We start from the raw sequence: 9,829 nt of genomic DNA, 5'->3' as shown, positions 1-9,829 counted from the left end.
CAGAAATTTGTTTTGAGAAGGATTTTCAGAGTTTACTACCAGAGGCCAAAATGGTACAAAGCAAAATGTGAAGGGGACAGGCCAAAGCCAAGGCAATAAGACAAAAGGCATTTGTTGCAAAACCAAATGACAAACTGGCCTAGAAAGTTAAGGGGAACATGAAGAAAAGCGAAAACGACGGTTGAGGGACTTATGGACCAAGTTCCAAGAAGATCCCCAGCAGAACTTCGATAGATCACGGACCAAGGTCCGAGGTGGTCAGACACCACAGAAAGGGGGAAGGATGAAGAGAGAATTAATCCGCAGCAAGATAACCCCAACAGTCCTATCCTCAATAACGTTATCCCCAGGTGATAACATTTTATGCCCTGCAGTGCTGGGAGAACATAAACTTTTAAGGGAGTAGTTTTGAAGTTGAGAAGGACTCCCACAGCTTGTTTTGAAACAAAAGAGCGGGGAAGGTATAAATGGAAAACCATCCCCAGCAGAAATACCATCCCCAACAGGAATACCATCCCCAACAAGCAACTTTATCCCCAACCAGTTTTGGGAGCACAGAGCAAGAGAAAGGGAAAGGAAAATCATCCCCCAGCAGGAGTGACACGATCACTCACCATGTTAAAACTAACAAAACTCGCTTTGATTTCTACAACAAAATAAAGGTTGATGATGGCAGAAAGACATGCCACAAGGAAAGTCACCAAAACCGGGGCAGAAAACTTTCTGCCGTTGTCAAAAAATTTCTCGGAGGAACGAGGAAGAAAATTGAAATGTTCTTATGTCTTAGTTAAACAGGCGCCCACCTGTATAACGATAGGAATACTTTTCAATCTTTACATTTCATGTCCTAAGTCGCCCACCAGTATAATGAGGGCATACATTTCTGTTTTTCATTTCATGTCCTAGGCGCCCACCAGTATAATGAGGGAATACATTTCTGTTTTTCATTTCGTGTCCTAGGCGCCCACCAGTATAATGAGGGAATACATTTCTGTTTTTCATTTCATGTCCTAGGCGCCCACCAGTATAATGCGGGAATACATTTCTGTTTTTTTCATTTCTAGGTCGCCCACCAGTATAATGCGGGCATACATTTCTATTTTCATTTCATGTCCTAGGCGCCCACCAGTATAATGTGGGAATACATTTCTGTTTTTCATTTCATGTCCTAAGTCGCCCACCAGTATAATGCGGGTATACATTTCTATTTTTCATTTCATGTCCTAGGTCGCCATTTCATGTCCTAGGTCGCCCATTTCATGTCCTAGGCGCCCACCAGTATAATGCGGGAATACATTTCTGTTTTTCATTTCATGTCCTAGGCGCCCACCAGTATAATGCGGGAATACATTTCTGTTTTTTCATTTCTAGGTCGCCCACCAGTATAATGCGGGCATACATTTCTATTTTTTTCATTTCATGTCCTAGGCGCCCACCAGTATAATGCGGGAATACATTTCTATTTTTTTCATTTCTAGGTCGCCCACCAGTATAATGCGGGCATACATTTCTGTTTTTCGTTTCATGTCCTAGGCGCCCACCAGTATAATGCGGGAATACATTTCTGCTTTTCATTTCATGTCCTAGGTTGCCCACCAGTATAATGAGGGCATACATTTCTATTTTTTTCATTTCATGTCCTAGGCGCCCACCAGTATAATGCGGGAATACATTTCTGTTTTTCATTTCATGTCCTAGGCGCCCACCAGTATAACGAGGGAATACATTTCATATTTTTGCATTCAGGCGCCCACCTGTATAACGAGAGGAATACTTTTCAGTCTTATACTTCAGGTCTTGAAATCAGTAACCCACCGGAAGGCAGAAGGTTACAACAAAAAATCCCCAATATAACAGATTTTGATGAGGAAAGCCGTATCCCCAAGTGGAATCGCCAAAAAGTTTAATGAAGGAAGCCATATCCCCATCGAACCGAACAAGATGATGAAAACTGGTATTCAGAAAAGCAAAAGGCCAGTGTCATCCCCAAGTTCTCGGAAGAAAAGCACCGGAAGAAGCACAAGCCGACAAGAAAGCAAGGCAACAAGAACAAGTTGAAGATAGATGAGATCTTATGATCCGTAGTCTAGCCTAGCTTCTTGATTTTTCTTTTTAGCACGGTGTAATAAAGAGATCGGTAAAGCAGTGGTAACAACATATAGCAGCAGTAACAGCAAAATCACAGTCCCACGGTAGTCCCAGCTACCAAAACTTCCCGAACTACATTAACCTGATTCCCTTCGAGCCAGGGATATGTAGGAAACCTTTAAAGCAAAGGTTCGGTTAAATCTTTTTCAAAACAAAATGCTTCACACGGAGTCTTCCAACGAGCAAAGTCGCTCGTATCTGCTCACTTTATCTTTGCACGAAAGCTCTTTGTGCTTTCGGACAAAGAGGGGCAGCTGTGAGCACATGATTTTTGCTTCACGGAAACTACTCCAAAAGAAATCGGAAAAGAAATAAAACAAGTTACCTTCGGGTACAATTTTGAGGATTTGTGTGACATTTTGATAATTGTTTTGTCCGTAAATGCTCGCCTTGCTTAGTTAAAAAATACAAAAATACATGTTGCATGCATTTAGGAAAAATGGTACATTTAGGAATTAATTAACCATTATTTGGTTTTTAAAAGCGAAAATCACAAAAAATATGCATTTTATTCTATTTTGTTGTCATGGTAATTTTATTAAATGTTTTAATTCATGGATAATTGTTGTTAGTTGTTAATTAATATTTATGTAGTTTAATTTTGGGTTTTTAGGAATTTTTGGTTTAATTATAAGAAGGAAATACCGGATTTGGGCCAAAATTTAACTAAAAAATCAGGCCCAAACCAATTACCACGATCCAGTCCAAAAACAGGCCTTCCAGGCACTCCCCAAATGATGCCGTATAGGGCATTTGATCAGAGCCATCCATCCAATCCAATCCAACGGTCCAAGATCCCTTTCAGCAACCCGTTTCCAAACCCGACCCAGTAACCGGTTCCAACCGACCCCCAACCAAGGCCAAACGGCGCCGTTCCACATTAAGTGAAAGATCCTGGCCATCGATCTCACTTCATCCAACGGCCAGGATCTAACCGCCCATTACGTATATAAGCCTGAACCTTTACCCCACGCCACCAAACCAAAACCCCCCCTTCGCCCACTGTGCACCATCGTCCCAAACACAAACCTAACACCCCGTTCCAAACCCTAGCCGCCACCATACACTCTCACCATAAACCCGACGACAACGATGCCGGTGACCACCAAAGTAACACCCCTGATGCACCCAACCACCCTGAACACGGATCCATTACCCCCTTGCCTCGAATCATTCCCCATCGTCTCGAATCTTCGTTTGAAGGTTCGAGCAAAACCCCGATCTACACCAACCCACCCCGAATTCATACCAATCATTACCCTGCCCTCACTCGTGACCAAACCAAGCTTGGTTTGGTCCGAATCTACCCACAAACCCTCGAGCCCCAAATCGGAATGTTCAAACCCTAGAATACAAGAACTTTGGGAATCCGGCCGGTTTAAACGGAGGGTTGGGTTCTAATAGACCTTAATCGAAGTGTTCTCGATTGAGAACACCTCGATAAAGTCTGTTCGACCTCAAATGGTCAAGTCCAGTCAAAGCTTGGGTCGTTCGTTGTTGAGCTGCCACAGTAAGTTTTCCTTTTCTTTTCTAGTTTTGTTTGAATGTTGATTGAGTTTGTTAACATGTTTAGTTAGTTTGTTTGGTATTTCTTATGTGTTCTTTCAATTCCCTCTATCTTCGTAAGACCTTTTTATTTGGTCGATTATTCTTCTGTTTATTGTTAAATATGTATGGTGAGATACATATTCGATTTGATTAATATCGTCGAATAGATAATTCATATAGATTCCCTGTGTCGTGCAAAGTTGTTGAAGGCAGTTGATGCCTTGTTCGTGTTGTTTGTTTAATCGACTGATTGTTCCATGTTATAATTAGTATAGTCGATTAGATAAACGTCGTCGATTAGTTTTATAGGACTGAATGTTCAAATATTCTGATTCGTATAACTTCATATGATTGATCGAACCATTGTCGTTTAGCTGATTGTTTGACATTATCTGTGAATGGTTTGTAGCTGCAGTGTAATAGCTAGAATTCAGTTTAGGGCAGCTTGAATTTGAACTTTCAGAAGTTCAAAATTTCAGTTTGTCGAAGCAAGGTAAAACAGTAATAACCAGGGGCTAGCAGGGGTAGTTTGGGGGCGTGAAAAGATCAGAAATGGTTAGTTTAAGTTGGGCTGACAGTAGGGTACTGAAGTGTGATTAAACTAATACAATAGTGGGGAACAAAACTTGATAGCATGGGTTGTTAATTGAGTATTATAATAGGCCCATAACATTTGGTAATAATAAAATGAATTGATGGGGGATTAGTTGGGGATGGTCAGCTATGTTAATGGGAAATAAAGGGGTATGGGCAGAGTTGAGGGCTGGGGGAAACGAGGCAGCCTGTGGCTTGCCTGTATTTTGCCTATAAATAGGCTCATTTAGGGTAGAGTAAGGGGTTGGAGATCAGAAATTAAGGCTGGGCAGTTGAGTTTGAGGGCTAGAGAGTTAAGTTTAGAGGTTGGACATCAGAAATTAAGAGAAAGAGAGTGCTAAAGCTTGAAACTCCACATCAAGGAGTATGAGGTTGTTTTCTTTCTGGGGTGTTTGACAAAAGTCAGAAATTACTGCTTCCATGCACCAGTCTGCTGTGTTGGGACACTGTTGGATTTCAGTTTAGCTTTCCTGGTTTCTTCACTGTTAAATACTGTTTTAGTTGAGTGTCTTGGTTTTCTGTTTGGACTGAAAGCTCACTGGTCCTCTGTTTGGTTTAAACCTGTCGCTGGTTCCTCCTTCTGGTTATTATTGGGTCTTCCTGCTGGGTTTGTTTGGTTTTTCTGAAATTTCTGCTGGGCTTTCTCTTAAGTTGCTACTGAGTTTTGGTCTGTTATTGGGCTGTCTCTTTTGTTGTTACTGGTTTGGGGCTGTTCGACTGATTGTGTTGCTGTTTTCTGTTGCTGCTGTGTGTGTATGCTACTGCTGCACTGATCATTCCTCTTCTTCTTTTGCTTTCCCAAATACCAGGTACACCACTGATACATTGTCAATGTAAGCTGAAATTTGAAGTATGGATACAAATAAATGAAGAGTTGAAGTTGTTTTGGATTCACTTTAGAAATGTATTGAACAGTAGTTGCATGTATGATAGTTCGCTTTCTCTAATAGAACTATGTAGTTAGCTGTGGTGTAACTGCACTTTTATACATCTCATTTAGTTGGGGAACTCTATGTTTTTGCTTAAAATTAAAAGGGACTAATGTTGCAGTAGCCATGTTCTGTTAGTTCATCTTTGTTGTCAAGAAGCATGTTAGGTATCCAATAGTTACTTCTTTAAACAAATGGCCTATTTCTTTTTAATTGGTAGGGATATGGCTTGATCGGACAAGCGGTACTTTACATTTCAGCTCCCTTATAAATGTCAAACATATACAAAATAGGTTAACTAGGCCTAGTTGGAATAAGGATGGCCCAGGTCGAGTTTCACGTTAGGCACATTGGGCCTGGGCCCGTAATGTCTAAACAACTGCCCATATACGCGTTCATGTTTCGGATTTTGCAAATCATATTCGGAACCCAACTATAACTAACTTATAAGTATGTAAATAAAGTTGGACCGTTTTTCTTCTTTCATTATTAGAGACAAACTCAATAGAAAACATAGTCGTTATAGGACGACCTTTTAAATAAAACGAGACGAGCCTCGCCAAATAAAAATGCAAGTTGCGGGGCCCTCAATAATTGGTCATAATAAATACTTAGAATTTGGGATGGACTGTTTAGTGAATTTCACTGCCTTCCCCAAAGATAATAACGCGTTAGACTCTTTAGGCGCGATTTAATTAATCTTACCTTCTTAAACTCGGGTGTGCATTTCATGCAACCCAAATCCAAATCCCAAAACATTGAATAAAATATGTTCCGGATTGCGGGTGCATTTCATGTGTCGCAATCCAAAGACATATTTTTAAACGATGTTCACATCCCTTAAAAAATATAATGAGAGCGGTAAAGAGTTAAAATTTACACATGAGCTCATAATTGTATAAAATCAGATAAACAAGCCGAATGTGACAGTTGAGCGACCGTGCTAGAACCACGGAACTCGGGAATGCCTAACACCTTCTCCTGGGTTAACAGAATTCCTTATCCGAATTTCTGGTTCGCGGACTGTAATACAGAGTCATTCTTTTCCTCGATTCGGGATTAAATTGGTGACTCGGGACACCCTAAATCTCCCAAGTGGTGACTCTGAAATAAATAAATAAATCCCGTTTCGATTGTCCTTTAATTGAAAAAACTCATTCACCCCTCGCGGGGGTGGAAAAAGGAGGTGTGACAACATGGATTAAGAATTATCTGTGATTAATAAATAGTTACTGCTAAGGTGGTTTATTTATTTGAAATCATTAAAAATTCTTAGTAGCTTTTTACATGTGTCATTATATCAATATATGGATTAAAATTTATAATTAATGGATAGGATCCACAGAAGTGGTCTATTTATTTGAGTCATGAACAAATATACTCAATGGAATATGTGAAAAATTATCCTTAATAAGTTTGCGCTAGTGATGGAGGTTTAATTTCATCTACCCATGAGGTTTACCTCTTGATACTAGTGACATTACATTTATTCATGACAAGAGATATTAAAGAGCTCATCCAAAAGGATGAAAAGTAATATCTTGGATTCTCATGTATATGAAACGGGAGGACAATTTGGTGTAAGAGGCGGTTTTATGTACTTCACGCAAAAGGAAGGACCTAATCAATGTCATGGGCTCAAGGAATGATTATAAGAATAAACGAAAGTATGATTATATTTATTTTAGTCCATGAACCTAAAACGGTTATTCTCTGAATTTGGTCATAGATTTGGAGATCATGAATTTGACGAACTCCAATTGACCTGAAATTTAGTAGGTCCACTAAAAACGACTCGGTGAGAAACACTCGCTACTATGCAGTGAATCACGTTGTTTTCTAGTGTTTTGAGGTCTTTTAGATGGGGTTTTAAGCAGTTTAATGGATTAAATAAGTTTTAAATATGAAAAACTATTATTTATATATCGGTTTTATTTGTGTTAAATTGGAAACATGATGATTTAACTTGATATGATATATAGCAAGAATTCAAATCACATAAATTTAATCCTAAATACGCCAAAAATAATTTATTCGAATTTGGTCTAGTTTTTGGCGATCGTGAATTTCACGATCTCTGAATGACCTGAAATTCGGCAGGATCATCGGAAACGATCAGTTAAGAAGAATTCACTGCTATGCAGTGACTCACATCGTATTTTGACGATTCGGGACCGTTTAGATGAGTTTTTTGGAGGTTTGACGGATTAAAATATGATTTACATTCGAAAAGTCATTCCTTTTATGTCGGTCTTATTTTGTTAAAAATATGAAACATGATGACGCGTGTTTATTTTACATGAACTGATATGGTTGGAATGTATGCCATATTTTAAATTTCTAAAAATGCTTAGATGGTAGCTTTTCAAATTTGGTTGTTGTTTTGAAGATCATGACTTTTATGATCTCCAATTGACATGTAATTTGGTAAGTCTATCGAAAAACCCTAGTAAATAATACTTGTTGTATGTAGTGGATAACATTGATTTAGTACTTCATGACTGTCTAGATAGCTATTTTGAGCATTTTGTGAATTTTGGAACTTAATCCTTAGAGAAAATTTCGTACTTGTGATCAAGTGGTGATATGAATTAACCCCTATGGTCTCCACTATTTATTTATAGTAAGATAATAAATTTATGTGTCGACTTTAGGTCTTCCTCCATATCGGATGAATTTATTATGAACTTACTGAGTGTAACTATAGTAGTTGATAGCATGTATTGACTCTCCATCTGAGTTTACACGTTGAATCATCTTTGTAATTATAATGCAACCATGATTAAGTGGTGACATAAATATATTTTTATGATCTTCCACCATTAATTTCAAGTAAGTGTAAATTTATGTGTCGACTTTAGGTCTTCCTCCATATCGGATAAATTTATTGTGAACTTACTGAGATGATTACTAGTAGTTGATAACATGTATTGACTCTCCATCTGAGTTTACACGTTGAATCAATTTTGTAATTATAATGCAACTATGATTAAGTGGTGACAGAAATATATTTTTATGGTCTTCCACTATTAATTTCAAGTGAGTGTAAATATATGTGTCGACTTTAGGTTTTCCTCCATATCAGATGAATTTATTGTAAGCTCACTAAGTGAAATACTAGTTATTGAAATCATGTACTTACTCTCCATCTGAGTATACATGTTGGATCAATGGAACTAGAGCTATTAATTATGATGTTCACTTGACTTAAATTGACAGTATACTCTCCATCTGAGTTGAGTCTGTTTTAATTTATTTGAGCGAATAATATGGCATTACATACGTATGTTGCATGAGTATTTCTTTTCCCGTCGAAATTTGCTATTCAAGGTGCATGAATATATGTGTGTAGTGCATTTGAATTTTTTATATTAAATTATATACAATTGACTTAAATAACAGTTTACTCTCCATCTGAGTTGGTTCTGTTTCCTTTTGGATTGTATATTTCTTGCATTATATATTATACTTTGCATGAATGACTCTTTTCCCATCAAAATTTGCTATTCAAGATGCATGTATGTATATATATTGGATGTAGTCGGAATTTATAATTCAGTGTTTTGACTTATTATGATCTATTTAATGATTTATATCTCAACTCCACAACAAATTCATGCAATTTGCCGTATTACTTGTTAAAATTTCCTTTGATAGCGATAAGACATTAATTAAAGGATGCAATATATGTACTTTTTTTAGAAGGAATTTAATTCTGGTTTCTAAGCAAAGCAAGAGATGGATATTTAGTTTATTTTCGAATAAATCTTGTGTTATTGAGCTTGGTAAATATTTTATCTCTTATGGTACATGGATGCATGACTTTGTTATTGTTAATTAATGTCTCTCCTGAACAGAACAATATTAGTCTACCTCATAAGAGAAAATGTTCTTCAAAATTGAGTGAAACTTATCTGTGAACTTGCGTCTAAGTCATAATTATCTGGATAGGATTTCAGTTGGTCAATGATGAACCTTAAGGTTCATTAAAAGTAGAGGCACTGCCAACTTGTGGATCTTGTTTAGAAGGAAATATGATTAAGAGACATTTCTGCTCTAAAGGAAAGAGAGCTGGTGATAAGTTAGAACTAATCTATTTGTGATTGTGCTATCAAATGAACATATAAGCAAGAGGTGATTTTGGGTATTTTTATGACGTTCATAAATAACTATTCAAACTATGAATATATTTATTTGATGCACCGTAAGTCTGAATGCTTTGAATAATTTCAGGATTTTAAGGCTTGATACGGAGAAGCACCATAAAAATATATATAAATCACTACGATCTGATCGTAGGTGGCCAGCACTTCTCTACAAAATTCGTTAGTTACTTATTAAAATAGAAGATTATATCTCAATTGTCTACACCGGATACTCCATAATATAGTGGTGTAGTAAAGAGAAGAAATAGGACTCTTATGGAGATGTCTAGATTAATGGTGAGTTATTCCGATTTATTCCTTTTTTTGTTATGGATACGCCTTAAAAACTGCAATTACATTCTAATCTTAGTCCTTTCTAAGTCAGTATCTTGGACCCCATAGAACTGTGGACTTAACGTAATTTCGGTCTGCGGCAAGTTTGGATATGGAACTGTCCAATATATA

Source organism: Nicotiana tabacum, chromosome 18 (assembly GCF_000715075.1).
Source record: "Nicotiana tabacum cultivar K326 chromosome 18, ASM71507v2, whole genome shotgun sequence".
Classification (NCBI taxonomy): Eukaryota; Viridiplantae; Streptophyta; class Magnoliopsida; order Solanales; family Solanaceae; genus Nicotiana; species Nicotiana tabacum.
Note: the sequence above shows the minus strand (reverse complement) of the source record.